At 41.9% G+C, this 15,565-nt stretch overlaps 1 long non-coding RNA gene across 1 annotated transcript in view; it reads left to right on the top strand.

The window, feature by feature from the left end:
- Positions 1-14,251: 14,251 nt before the first annotated feature.
- Positions 14,252-15,565, top strand: part of LOC117935901 — a 6,906-nt gene continuing 5,592 nt past the window's right edge. Inside the window, exon 1 of the long non-coding RNA XR_004654842.1 lies at positions 14,252-14,263. This is a non-coding gene — a long non-coding RNA (uncharacterized LOC117935901). The remainder of the gene's footprint in view (positions 14,264-15,565) is intronic.

Here is a 15,565-nt window from a genome sequence, read left to right as displayed (position 1 = left end):
TATAAAAGAACAATGTTAGAAATGGAAGAGATTCAGGGGGAACATTAATTTGGCATAAAGCACAACATAATAATAATAAAAAGGTCAACAGAGGTATAGTTAAGAGCACCAGAGATACATATTTATGTGTAATCTATATCCCACGCTTAAACTCCCCCTACTACACTAAGGAGATCTTCCAAGAACTCCAAAAGGAGATAATTAACTTCCAGTCAACGGGTCACATCCTAATATGTGGAGAGTCCCAGCTCACACAATACCACAAAGACAAAAAAGTTTTGATAATATTATAAGCAAAACGGAAAACCAGTTCTCTAGATATGCAAAAGCCTGGGAACACAATGTTAATGGAAGGACCCGTGGTGACAGTGTGGTGGATTATGCAATAACCGATTTGGACCCAGAGGATATCAATGCCTTTGTAGTTTAACCACAACTTCCCTTTACAGATCACTGCCAAGCAACACTTTATTTAAATAAGTCTACAAAGTATAACATTATACAAGAATCAGAAACCAGCAAAATGTATGGCCTCCTTCAAAAATATACTGTACAGTATATGGAAAAAATCCAGTAATATAGAGGATTTATTTAACTGCACTTGGCGGTAAAGAAATCAAATCAAAACTTTATCTCTACAGACATAATGTATTTGTACTGTATTTATTTGATGAATTAGCTACAAAATCAAATCTCAAAATAAATAACTATAGACACAAAATAACAGAACACAAACCTTCAAAAGAAATGAATGAGTTTTTGACTAGAAAACAACTAAGACTACTATCTGACCAAAAACCCAGAGAACCCCATGAGAGTCAAATACGGGTCAAATAACATCAGGCACTAAAATACTACAACATACTAATCAATAAGAGTCTGAAGAACTTAATAAAATAGAAAACCCATTGACCAAAACTATTGGAATTTTTGGAATGAATTCAGTCAAAGAAAAACTAAAACTAAATTAACAATACACAATGGTATGATCTGGAAAGATCCCTTTGAATTTTTTTTATAAGAATGTTGATTATAGTGCAATCACCCCCCAACAACAGTCAACAGTAGTTGAAAATCTTCACCAGTTAGAAGAAAGGTGAAAGACAAAAAAAAAACCTAGATACAGAAATAGCACCAGTAGAAATCCAGGCAGCCAGCCCTCCACAAGGTGTTCAACCTTGTTCTGGAGTAAGGTTGGTTCCCTGAGATCTGGAACCATGGACTCATAACCCCTATTCTCAAAAATGGTGACTAGGTCCCTAACAATTACAGAGGCATTACATAACAGTAGTCTGGGGAAGGTTTTCTGCAGTATTATTAATACCAGTATACTGTCCTTCCTTACTAAAATTAAAAATGGGAAATATGTATATGTTCATAGACTTTAAAAAAACATTCGACTCAATATTGCATGATGGGCTTTTTTTTTAACTTATTGATAGCGGTATAGGGAGTAAAGTTCATGACACTGTTAAATCACTGTACACGGAAAATGAATGTGCAGTACAAATTGGCTCCAAAAGATCATAATTCTTTAATTTTCTTGAAACTCCAGGGTCAAATCTGAAGCCTTAGGCTCAACAATTGCAGTCGTTCATCTCGCAATGCCCGTTTCAAGGGGCAATTTCATTTTTAATTAAGGTTATTGTCAAGCGTTTACCTTGAAGACCTCACGTTCCCAAAAATAGTCCAGACCTTTCCAGACCTTTTACCCGGTTCTTATGGTGTTCTTCAGTGGACGGAGATGAAGACCATGACATGTGGCTGAAAGCACAGGAACGTGTAGTAAATTGACCTTAAGTTATTAGGTTTGATATAAAGTTTTCTTTAATCTGCACACACACACACACACACACACACACACACACACACACACACACACACACACACACACACACACAGCATAATGTATTTAATGTATTGATCCCTGCATGTATAAACAGGACGTCTACTGGTTGACTGTTAATTGATACACTTTCCTGTTTCACTGCCTTCTTAAGGCCAAAATGGAACAAAAAACTCTTTGACGCAGCTTGTGGTATGCAGCGCTGAACCTGTTGCAGAAAACACAACTCCATTCCCGCTGCCCCCGGCTTCCAGTGTGGATGGGAATCTGAGTCTCTGTGATTCTCGTTCTTCTTCTGCCAATTATGAGAGCAGGAGCAGTGAGTATTCTATCATCGGCTGGCAGACAACTTACGGCACACTGCGGCAATGGCCGGGGACACGGCACGCAAATTACAATTAACTACTAATCCTTAACAGGCGAGTTCAAGATGGCAATTTAATTTGCCCTCAACTGTTTCTCTTCCTTTCTTCAAAATCTTTTTCAATTTCCCTCCCTGCAATCCCAGATGCCACACCAACTTTGAAGGAGTGAAGATATCAATAGTTTATTGGAAGTGAGCATTAATTTAATAGGGGCAATACTATTTTTTCAGACACTTGGCAAGAAACAGTTTTGAAGGATGTAAGGGGTTTTTATCCACTCCGGAGATTAGTAGGACACATAATGAATTTGAGAGCAAAAGTGGGAAAAGGCATTAACAAGAACTTAAGGAAGATAACTTGAGGAGCAGATAAAAGGCCCTTGAGGATGCTGGCTTTAATGTGTCATTATTTGGGAGGAGAGCGCTTGGCTTCCAAACGCAAAGCAACTTGTTCTGTTTTCTGGAACTTTTAAACTAGAATGTGAAGGGTTTGCCATGCACATTGATTGTGTAAACACATCATTCACTTTAAACACAGGTACTAGCATTCCACGATGATTTTAGCATTTTTTCGTCCCGCTGTTGTCTACCACTGCCGCCAAGTTGGGATGACTTAAAGATCATACTGTTGCTCAATCAATGGATTGTTAGGGACTAGTTGGCACTTTGCAACACTAAACCAGCTCCTTTCATCCAATATCTGAGCCAGGAAAAGAGGGAGATGAGCATAAGTACTTACCAATCTATCAACCCCCTCTTCCCTCCATCAGATGTGCAGAAAGGTCAAGACCAAATAGATGGCAATTCATAAAATGCTCTTTTGACTCTTTTTGTCATTTTCTGACATATTTGGAAGCCACTGACAAATGATTTTGACATGTCAACAGGGCCTTGGGATCAGAAAAGACTCATTGTTTCAACTGACATATTTTCATGTGTAGTTTGGAGGAGTCAAATCACAGGCTGCCTGCTTGTTGAACTACAAGTCCTGTTTCCTAATTTTATATGTTAATAACAGAAGTTAATGCTCAAAATACATGACCTTACAGGAGTAATTGTCCACATAAGTTATTACAATACTTTCTATTACTCAGAGGTGTGGGGTTGGCAGCTTCGGAGTTATTGCACCTCTGAGTAATAGAATAAAGTCATGTATTTTGAGCATTAACCAATGTGTAAAATATTACAGCTTTTCCTAGTACAATCACTGACATTGCAGTATGTCAATAGTACCAAAAATAAATTAAAATGGGGATAAACTCGGGCGACCTCTGGCTTACTCAACTATCTGAAAAATAAGCCCCCCCCAAAAAAAAGAACTTTTAACTTCAGTTTATAAAATATAGATGTGACTGTGAATAATAATAGAGAATCAAACAACAGCCAATTAAGTTGTCAGACAAGCATTATTATATGCACTTTTCATGTAAAAAGGACACCGTTTTGATAGTTGCACCACGAATTTCCATTATAAAGATCGCTATCAACTTCACAAGGTAGTAAAAACAATTTTAAAGCTGACTCAAAGCACTGATTAGATTGCACTTGGAGATTCAAGGTTTAAACAAGCGCTGTCATTGAAATATCTCCTTCTATCGACAACTGTCCTGTCCTCAGTGATGCAAGCTCTTATAGTCAAGCTGCCAGAATCTCCCCCTCATTCCACCACCCCCAGCAGGCTTGTCCCTGGCACTGTACCCAACATACCAGAAGGCACCTGTGGACTCGCCGACTAAGGGCCCTGGAAGCCTAGAAGCCCATCCGCTGACCCATTCCAAACTCATCCCTTGAACCAAGCCTTTGCGTGAAGGGAGTGGTGGTTAGGGATGGTGGGGGGCAAGGGGGTGGGTGGATGCTGGCGGTGGGCAGAGCTTGAAGGCCTGGCGCTGGCTGGAGAGCCCAGGCTCAGGCAGGCAGGCGTGGGTGAACACGTCAGGTTGATTAATGTGACGGCTGGCCTCGTAGCAGACCCCGGGCTGGACTCCACCTGTCCTCCATCCAACCAACCGCCGCGTCCCCCTCCCTCCCTTCCTCCTAGACTCAGTGGCCGCCAAACGCTGAAGGAGGCAGAGGACCAAGAGGAGGAGGAGGGGTGAAGGGGCGGGAGGTCAGGTCAGCGGCTTCAGGTCATTGATCATTATTGGGCTGTGGGGGAACATGGGAAGCGTGGGGGGGCAGCTCTGGCCATCCGTGATGACTTGGCGGCCAGCAGCCTCTGTTTCCCAGGGTGTTTGATGAACCAGGAACCAAGAGCAGGCCGGAGGTGTTCCTCTCTCATAAAAGCTCAGCCAAGAATATCCTGCAAGATGCATTAGAGAATAATTCCATGTTTTTTTTTTTATTTTGTTAGCTGTTCCATTCCCATCTTGTCTATCAATAATAACAACATTATAATCTGCATGCTAAAAACTGAAATCTAAGAGCATGGCAACGTTGCAAAAAATAAATTAGGGGAAAAACAGCATGAGTCTGAGGATCTGACATGGTATAGACACGCCTCCAGGTTAGATATTGTTACTTGGAATTTAAAGATCAACTTCCTGCTTGAACTTTGACCTACTGGAGTTACTGTGGTTGCACACAGTTTTCCTTATCCACATTTCAAGTGCGCTCACTTTTAGTTTTACCTGTTCACGGAGCGTAGTTCAAAACTTTCAGGAAGAACAATAACCTTTTTTAGAAACTCAGACAATTAATCTGTGTTTGGAAAGGAATAACCAGGGAGTGATTTTCTGCAAAATAGTCATTTGAACGTTGAATGTAAAAATTGCTTCTCAAATGTCATCACCATAGGTCTTAAGTGCGGTGGAAACAGGAATGGGTGAAAGGCACTTTTGGTTCCTTGTTTAGTTCTTCTGCTTCCATTTTACCTGGAACATTTTGGTCAAAAATAGCTGTAAGATCATTCTAATCAACCTTTTACAATCCTTCTCATCATCATGTTGCTTAATAGTGATGTCACTGTGTTGCCAGCTTTTAGCAATTACTTTGCTGCAAACTGACGCAATGTGGCTTAAAAAGAGTTATTATATATCTTTCTCAATTTCTTCTTTTAGTTTTCTCTCCTTCACTTTCACCCGGGAAGTTTCTCCAACTAACTAAGGATGGGAAGGAGGAATTTCATGCTGGGTCTCCCTGGGGTGTTGGGACTCCACCCTCCCAGTAGGGGGGTGATTGGGTTGTCTGAGTGTTACAGCGGCGCGCCCAAGTGGAAAAAGACGTAATGGAGGGGATCGGTGGTCATCGATACCCAATTATATAACAAGAAGGGGAGCCACTAGCTCTCCTGGTGGCCCAGCCTGTCGGAACACGGGCCCTCTTTGCTTTATGTTTCATGAGAAATTGTTTTGCTGCAGGATTATGGTCATTTCAATTATGTTCAGTGATATCGAGTCATAAAATGATTCTCAGAGTCAAGCTGTGAAGTTCTTATTGAAGAACTGGATTCAATGTATAGGCCTTGATTGCTGTACCTCCACATGCTAATGTCACCAAAAGCCTTTGCACCATGTAGACTGCACACTAAAATCTGATAAGAAGTCAATCCGTAAACTGACAGCATGTAAACCTACCCAAAGTGTATTGCTGATGTGTTTTATTAAGGTATGTATAGATATAAATCCTCTTTTGTGTTGTCGTATGAGGTATGAGGTCAACTGAGCAAAACCCACTGGAACCCACAATTTAATATGCAGGAATTTACTTACTTGTTATAAGTAATAATCTCAAATATATTCCATTTAAATAAAAGTCTGCCAACCGACTGACGTCACACAGGCAGCACTTTTTGGATCTCTGGAACGTGAGTTCCCAAATCACACCTGCAGTTATCGCCAAAGGCCCGTGGACATGCTGATCTTACAGGGAGGTGTGTTCTGGTGCATTCTGGGTGTTCTGATCTTACAGGGAGTTGTGTTCTGGTGCATTCTGGGCGTGCTGGTCTAAGAGGGAGGTGTGTTCTAGTGCATGGGTTTTCAACAGGGGGTCCGCGACCCCCTATATTTTTTCATATTCCCCCCCACCCTGCAATTTTTTCCACTAATTGAAATGTCTTTAAATCCACATTAACATGAATTCAACACACTGTAGTAAACAGATAAATGGAGGCAGAAGATGTCTTTCAGTCATCAATGCACACATTCAGCGACACACAGGAGCTCTTTCAAGCTGGGCACCGTTTCATTCACCACACCTGTCCCATCAACGAGGAATCAGAATCAGAAATACTTTAATAATCCCAGGGCGAAATTACTTTCGTTACATTACTCCATATGTAATAGAGTCTATTACATATGGAGTAATGTAACGAAAATATTGAATGCCCAATAACAAGGTACATTAACACATGGCACCATAGGACCAGTTTGATATAACACAACAATTTTATACAATATATATAATTAGGGGGTCCCCGCTCCATCTCGCCATCAGTTTGGGGGTCCTTGGCCTGGAAAACGTTGAAGACCCCTGTTCTAGTGCATTATGGGCGTGCTGGTCTAACAGCGGGGTGTGTTCTGGTGCCTTCTGGGTGTGCTGGTCCTACAGAGAGGTGTGTTCAGGTGCATTCTGGGCTTGCTGGTCTTACAAGGAGGTGTGTTCAGGTGCATTTTGGGCGCGCTGGACTTACAGGGAGGTGTGTTCAGGTGCATTCTGGGGGTATTGCAATCCTTGAGGCAGCGGGAAGTCATCGCGCCATTGACCAACAAAAACCTCTAAAGTCAATAATGCAGCATTTTGTTGTTATTTAAAAAAACGCATTAGTAAAATGGGCCTAGGCTCGTGCATAGTGCACGCACACTATTCTTGGTATACACACAAGGACGCACACTATGCTTGGTGTAACAAGCATAGTGTGCGTTACACAGACATGCACCAGCACACACACAAGCATAAGATAAAAAATAAAAATATACAGTGTGCAAATTGTCCATCAAAAAAACAATGAGCCAAGGTCCAAACGTGCCAGGCTGTTAAAGGGAGTGGGAGGTGACCTCTGATTGGTTGATTGTAAGTTACGCCCAGAACACACCTCTGATTAATGAAGACACCAAGTACAACCCTTTTGAACCATGCGTCCGGTGCACGGACCCTTTTTTCCGGCACCAAACTAGCAAAAGAGGATTTGTACACTCCCTAAACGCACCTGCACCTGCACGCTAAGCATTCATTTAAACCCTAACCAAATTATTATTTTCCCTCACATTTCATGGAAGATGAACATACTGATTGATTTATTGTAATCTAAAAAGAAATAGACAGCTGCTCAGTAAAGTGTAAGGAAACATAGTCCTTGAACACATTAGGGTAAAATGTTACAGCATAATAATAACATGTACCGGAGGTTTTTACTGGGGGAGAACTCAGCAGGTGTGTAGACAGTCACCAGGAATTTTGGCAGATACTCACCAGACTTCTGCACTTACTGATTGCACACCGATGTGTTGAAGCTGCACCGGGGCAAATGACTGTGTGAAATGTGTCAGGTGAAGGGAAAGCCACAGAGAATTATCACGGACAAAAGTCAGAGCGGATGCACCACTCTGGTCTGATACCTGCGCACTCTTACTCCCAAAGTCAAAAGACTACATGCAGTATATGACTCATGTTTTGAATGTTAAGCACTGTAGTACAATCAGTTTAGTCTGTGCAATGTTTCAAAATGTCTTGCTGACAAAAAGTGTCTAGATGGACTCACGATTCTAGGATTTTTCAAGTCGGGTTAGGTTTGGAACAACACAATGTTATTCTGCTAAATAAAACAGCACATGCATTATTAGTTTCACTTGTTTTCATTTGAAACAGATTGTATACCTGAATACAATAAACATTTTCTATAGGCTCAGTCTGCCAAAAATCCCAGTGCTGGTTCCACAGTACCAGAATTTTGGATGGTCACCATGGAAACATGAATTGCCCATGGGACAAGGGCTGGGACAATTGGTAGACAGAACAGGCATTCAAGTGACAGTCCTTTGATCCAATGGAAACACGACTGTCAGATTGACAGCACTCTGGCCCTATGGGCGGGGGGCAGGGCCACCCCGTGCCCCCTTCTAGCCCCGCCCCTGTGAGTCAACAATGTGATGATGATCGCAGCTGAAAGCTAGAACTTGATAAGGAGTTAGAAAAGAATCCAGTTAAAGTGAATCACCGACATGTAGCCTACCGATCTATGTTAACGCTGATTCTGATCCATTTGATTAAAGCAGCTACCAATCACCACCTAACTTAGCAGCCGTTTTAACATCGTAAAGGGTTTGGTTTTCCAGCCTGTAACCCTGCTCTCATTAGCTTTGTTCCCTGCAGCAGGTGGCTCATCCCACTGTACACTCCATGCTCAGCAGCCATAGGGTGAGGCCTTAAAAGTCTTACATTTCTTCAGAAAGTTTTAAAATCCATTCACAAAGGTAAAACATTTTTAGTGTCCTTTAATAAGATTAAATAACTCATTCCTTGAAAATGGTAATTGGTAAACAATTAATTTTGCTAGCCTAAAATCCATTCTGATATTCCATCATAGCCTTATAGTTTTGCCATGGGGCTATTGAAGTAGGCATTACATTTTATTTTGAATGCCACTAAAAGACGTCTTAAATTGAACTTGTGGAAACCTGTGGGGGGGTGGGCCTTGAGCTAACAGCAGACAAAGTCAGGGACCAACTAGTGGAAAATGGCTGATATTATCTTAAGTTAACAGAAATTAACCCTAAAATGTTCCTGCCGCTCTGTGACTGCAGTAAGAAGTCATCTGTTGGCCACAATGTTTGCCAGATCAACTTAGTAGTGTTATAAAATGTCTGACATTTTTTGATAATAAATGCAGCTGTAATTACCGCAAATCAGAGCACATTGGAAAGTTTTGTAATAGAAGCTGCTAAAACTTGAGTCTCCGAGGGATTTGTACAAAAAGGGTGGTTCATGATGAAGCTGGTGTTGATCTTTGAGCTCAGCTCAAGTAGATTTATGTTTATATTACTGAAGGAGCAGATTACTACAAAGATGCATCGACCAGGTTGCCCGCAGTGCGTACATGTGGTTCCTCCTGGGACCTTTTCTTGTACACATGTCTGATCTGCCACATACATTATTGAGTATCACATGAACTGCCTTATTTCACGATGGTGAAGGTAAACTTCATTAGAAGTGGGGGTGACATGTACAGCCTACGGGCTTCCACCGCAATAATTAACTCAGGGATTTTTTTCCTCAGCTCCAGTCTATCTGATCCAGCTCGGTACTGACAACCTTGCACCCCCAACCCCCCTCCACCAACCCGGCCCCTCCTTAATCTGCCATATACAGGTCACAGACGCCGGCCCGGCACCCTGAGGTGTCCTGTAAATGTGCCTGTGGAGTGATGGGCGGGCGTCCCTCGATGCCACATTCATTTGCACATCAAGAAGGCAGAGAAGGAAGCTTTGACCCAATTAACGCTGAGGAAAACAGATTAAATAAAGTCTGCTGCCTTACTCCTGGACATCCAGTGCCACTGTGTGTGTGTGTGTGTGTGTGTGTGTGTAGATGGATGATAAGGTTGTGCAAAGGCCACAGGATGAAAGTAGCGCAGCTCTCCGCCAATCACAGAGGGCGTGGAGAGCAGAGGGCGGTGCCTCAGGTGACGCTCACACTGTACTCCAGTCAAGTTCATTTTATTTATATGGCCCGATATCACAATTGTGCCTCAAATTTGAATGCTGCCAGTACCGTTGTATGTAAGGTCCAACCAAGTTAACGCAGTAATCACACTCGGGTGCGCAAAGAAGGAACAAAGGAAAGGAAAATTAAAATTGAGCGGACCTAACCCAGTGCCAGTGCACTGCTGTTGCTCTTGGGGAGAATTGTTAGGTCTTTGTAAATGATGGATTGTGGTCTAGACCCATTCTGTTCAGTGTCCTAAAAAATAACTTCCTTCATTTTTGACACTACAAATCAAATTGAATGGAGATTTGAGACCTAGAGTCTGGCTCGGCTCTTTTCAAAAATGAGGGGGTCTTCTTCTACAGTACACATTGTACATCGAGTACTAACCAAAGTATCAGAATTGAGACACAGTGAGCCACTGCTCTCAGGTGATGTGTTTAGTGGCCCTACAGAGGCCTTCTTTCTATCACTGGGGATTGTAGGAAGCTCATATATCATCCATTACTGCCTTTTAGCTTGATAATGCAACCCAATGATGCCTCTGTTTCTCTTATTTCCTACTGGCCGTTGTTTTATTTACTTCAAACATGACTTTTGGCACAGTCAGGGAAAGAAGGAAGGACATTTCAATCCTGAATGTGGACTGAGTCACACCCTTTTGATTTGGCAAAACAGCCTAAACCCCCAAGCCATGGAGGGTTCAGGTCGGGCAGCGGAACTCTAATGGCATGAGACAGAGCGGGAGAAAGTAAATGAGGATGAGAGAGAGAGTGAGAGAATAGGAAACAGAAAGAACGTCACAATTGTGAGTTTTCCCATTCTATTTTGTAGTTTTGGTATACTTAGGATTGTGTGTGTGTGTGTGTGTGTCTGTGTGTGTGTTTTCTACCTTTTTGTCTTGGTGTTCCTGTTTCTTCATATTCATGTTTTTTGTGTTTCACAACGTTTTGGACGTTTGCCTGCTGTCTAGAGGACTCCTTCGGTTGTATATCTTATTAAATTATTAAATTCTGAAATCCTTGCTGTCTTTGCATTTTGGTCCGCCTATTCTCTGAATCCTTGTTACAGAGAATGTAAAAAGATGTCATGCTGAATGGCGAAGTGAGACTCAAAGAGAGCAAGAGACAGGGAAAGAGGGAGAAAAGAAAGAAGAAAGAAAGAAAAGGAAAGCGTAAGAGAAAGAGAAAGGGAAGAAAGAAGTTGGCAGTGATGAAGGGAGGGGGAAAAGAGGTGCAGTGATTTTCCCTGGGCTCTATGCCTTGTTAGATCTATCATCCCTTTAATTAATAGTGTTTTTAGAAAGACGTCTGAACTGTGTCATTTCCATTATTGGAAAACCCAACGCGATTAATGAATCATTTTCATTTTTGATCCATTATATCATGCTAGTTGATCTCCTCTTTTCCGCACTGCTGAGTGATAGCATCGTTTTCTGCCCCTCGATCAAATTTAATTTGGCCCCCTATTATATTACACTGTTGCGACTGAAGTGTCAATTTTTGTCAGGCAATTAGAAGCTATAAACTGTGAAGCAAAGTTTGATAGGCATTGTAATTGGATTGTTTCAGCAATAGCTTGAAATGCTTTTAGCTTTTTCTTCATCTCTCCCTCTACCTGCCCTCCTCCTGAAGTTCTCATTAGGTTGTGATTTTGGATAGGGCCTCGGTCTATATGTCGAACTTCAGAGCAAACAAAAGATAAGAGGCGAACGGAGGGGGAGAGGGAGCGTGGGGGATGTGCGTTGATGTCACATGTGCCATGTGGTTCCACTTTTCCTGCAGCCGTGGCAGAGACTTGTCTGTTCTGACCCTGTCCCCACCTCACCTTTCAACACGCCACATTAGGGAGGTTTTCAACTTTTTGGCTGACAGAGGAAGGACATTTGAAAAGTGATAGGGATGAAGTGGAAAATAAGAGTTGGCTGATGCAATTCTGACACTGCGAGAGTTTTCCAGAGTAGCAGAGACGCTCTTTTGTGATTTTCTTTTGTCTTTTGAAAAGATAGGGCCATGGCTATACAGGTTTTTTTAAACTTCAAATTCCCAGAAACTGTATGAAGAGTAGGACCTCTGAGAATCTTCAAACGCACACAAATTACACAGGGCCCTGTGATGGGGTCTGACATGAACACATTTGTGTGCTGCAAAAATAAGAACAGGTTTGGTTTTTATGAAGCTTTGCTAAATATCTTCTTCTGTGTTGTTATTTTTGTGTGTTGTTGTAATTTAAAGTGCCCATACTATGAAAAAAAATCCCTTTTTCTGTGATTTGGGGTGTTATTTTGTGTTTCTGGTGCTTCCACACGCAAACACACTTGAAAAAAAAATTCGTAATGTCTTCTGTCTTCAGTTTCCGGGGGAGCTGTTCAACATCTGCACGGCTTTCCAGGTCACTAGAGACGAGGTGGCTAACCCTAGCTCGTTCTCAATGGCAAAACACTGCTCCGACCGCCACTAGTTGACCATAATCTCCAAAAGAACTACTTCCTGTCAGGTCTTCCACAAGTGGCCCTGGTCTAGAAGAAGTCTACCAGCAAATCCTGCCTTGGACTGACCAAAGCTTGTTTTTATTTTTTTATTTAACCTATATTTAACCAGGAAGTCCCTTGAGATTGAAATCTCTTTTTTGAGGGAGACCTGGCCAAGACGGCACACCAGTTACAATACAAACAGAAATACAGCATAGACAAAATCACACATAGAGGAAAGGAACAGGTCACATGGAGCAGTTAAATTTTTGATTTACACATTTTAACATGGCCTTAAATTCATTTAATGGGACCAGATCATTTAGATGGAGCAAGTTTTCAAATTATTCCAAGACCATGGAGCAAAGTAAGAGAAGGCTTTCTTCCCCAGCTTAGTAAAAACCCTTGGAACCTGGTAAGAGCGCCACTTGGTGGAACGGAGATGAAAATGGCTGGAATTTAGCTTGAGGAGATTACATAAATATGCCGGTAGTTTACCCAACATGGCCTTATATAGAAAAATATACAAATGAAGTTGTCTACGTAGATTAACTGTACGTTCACACCGCCACCGACTTGGGCTGCAAAAAAGCTCAGGCCGCTCCGCCAAAGACGCTTGTCAAAAAGTACGGGGAAGCTTTGTGACGCTTTAGCCGCTCTGACGTGGCGGCGTTCGTACAGCGCAATTGCTCATATCTGTGTTGTGAGCAACTGAATTGCATTCTCGCTTTCGTGATGAAATGAACAGTGGTATGAAAATGCGAAAAGAATGAATGAATAAACTGGCGGTAACTTTATGGCGGGCCAGATGTTGTAGTCGTAAACCTACCGTTGGACGCAACTCATTAAGTGCATATCACTAAAATGATAAGTTTTAACACGCATTTTGCCTACTCACCGGACACACCAACTATCTCGGCTACTTTATCCCAAGCCTCCCTATACGCAAACAACGTCATATCATAGGAAACCCAGCAACGGCGATGATGAGCTTCTCCTCCATTTTCCTCGGAACAAATGTTTTGGTAGGAACGAAAGATTACATCGTATGTTTCTCCGGAATCAGTCAGCGTGAAGAACGTCTATATTCCGATGGGCGGCTGGCATTAGCCGCTGCTTGCCGCTGAACCGCGTCATAGCTCATTACCATAAAGTTGAAAAATTTCAACTCTCTGATTGACGCTAAACACGCTCAAAACGCAACACCGACAAATTTGCCGCTCCTTGCAGCTGAGAGAAGCCGGCTTCCATTGAAAATGAATGACTTCCGGTATCTTTAGACGCTCAAGTCGGTGGCGGTGTGAACATACGGTAAGTGACAGCCAGCCTACCAGTTCATACAGCGTACAATGATGAGTACGGGAGTAAGAGTAAGTTAAGAAGCGCAGAGCACTATGGTTCACAGAATCCAATCAGGCTCTACTATCAGGATCCTTCGGCTTTTATTCTTTTTTCTTTTTTTTTCTTTCTAGAGTTATCTAGCTGATGGGCTCTTAACGAGCTACTGAGCATGAGCAGCACCCAACAAAGAAGTGAGATGTCTCACTCTGGAGCTAAAACCTAAACACACAGGGTGAAAACAGGACCTGCAGCAATGAGCAGTTCAACAGAAATATGGTATTTTTGAAAATGAAACCATGGAAACCAATTCTGGTACAACCTCAAAATGCTGTTATGAACCTGAAAATGAGCATAATACGGAAATGTATGCACACCAAAATGTACACAAAGCAACCCACAACTTCTGCAAAAGCCAATATTGTCTTCCGGGTCATAGTTTATGGAGTTGGAACAGTGACAGTATGGTATTGAAAATAAAAATTGGTGTAGAAAAAACAAATGTTGGCACTGAAAAATAATGAACGGAATTATAGAACACAAATATCAAAACAATATTGTTGCTAATATTAATGTCAATCTAAATTGTTTCTGTGACAGGATTTCTGTGATTTGTGTATTATATATAGCAGTTCAACATTCTTAAGTGCCAATTTTTGTTGTTTCAATGCCAATTTTTTTTCTGTACCATGCTGTCACTGTTGCAACTCCATAATATTTGACCTGTAACAACACATGTATGTAACTTTTGGTGTTATTGACACATACAAAACTTGGTAAACATATGTAGCATGGCAAGACTGACATAAAACTCCATTGTAGCCATACCCAAAAGGTATGAAAAAAACAGGAAGTCCTCCATTTTGTATTGAATGTATTTTAACGAACTCCTCCTAGAGATTTCATTCAATCAACATCATATTCAGTCTGTGCCATCTTAAGATATTAAAGATGAAAAGTTATTAAAGTTGATATTATATTGGCAGTATGAGTATATGGCAGTAATATAAATCGCTTGTATGGTTTAAAAGTTATTAAACTATGAATCAGAGGTGCTTTTTTTCTCGTGGCGAGTGTCTCGGGCTCAGAGGGTTAAACTCAGCAGAGAGTTCCTTTTCATTGGTGATCCTTTGGCCCGCCCCCTATACTTGAGCCACGCCCCTTTCATAACTGCTGACCCATTTAAGGTAGTGTCTTGTGTGAGGTATCAATGGACTCAGCAGAGAGTTCCCTTTTCATTGGTGACAACTTGCATTGTCTGAGTGCCGCGCAAATGCATCGTCGCAAGGGGCGGCGTTCGCCAGTAACCCTGACATGTGCAATTAGCGAGAGCCCGTCCAACGCTACTTGCAGCTTTAATTATTATTAATATTAAAAAATCCTTAATATGATACTTTTTTTAACTTCTTGCGTCAATACACATAGTGTAAAATCGTCAATGCTGAGACAAACAGACTGAGTGGGCCGACCAGTTGTTTTCCAGCGCACACAACTCCCTTCGAAAAGGCACACACACACACACACACACACACACACATTCACACACACACACACACAGTCTTAGCTGTGTAATGCAGATGCCCGTCTCAGCACTAGATTCAAAATGATAAATGCTTTGAGCTGCATTTCTTTTGCAGGAGATAAAGGTCCATCTGGGTTAGTGAGAGCTTCCGGGCCCCCACTCGAAGTGAAACCGTCGACGGGTTGTCCCACACGGCGGATGATCTCGGTGGCACTGTGGGCTACAGGGAGGGACTGTTAGGATACTTCTGCTGAGGAGAGACCCAGTTTTTTAATGCTGTATAGGACTCATAATGTGTTGCTTGTTTCCTCATGCGTTAAGTCTTATCACTTATTTGTTGACCTGCTGAATCCAAAACTCCTGGCATAGTACCAGTGGGGGGGGGGG

The sequence above is a fragment of the Etheostoma cragini genome, chromosome 20, assembly GCF_013103735.1.
Source record: "Etheostoma cragini isolate CJK2018 chromosome 20, CSU_Ecrag_1.0, whole genome shotgun sequence".
NCBI classification, from domain to species: Eukaryota; Metazoa; Chordata; class Actinopteri; order Perciformes; family Percidae; genus Etheostoma; species Etheostoma cragini.
Note: the sequence above shows the minus strand (reverse complement) of the source record. Positions and strands in the feature narration are given on the sequence as shown.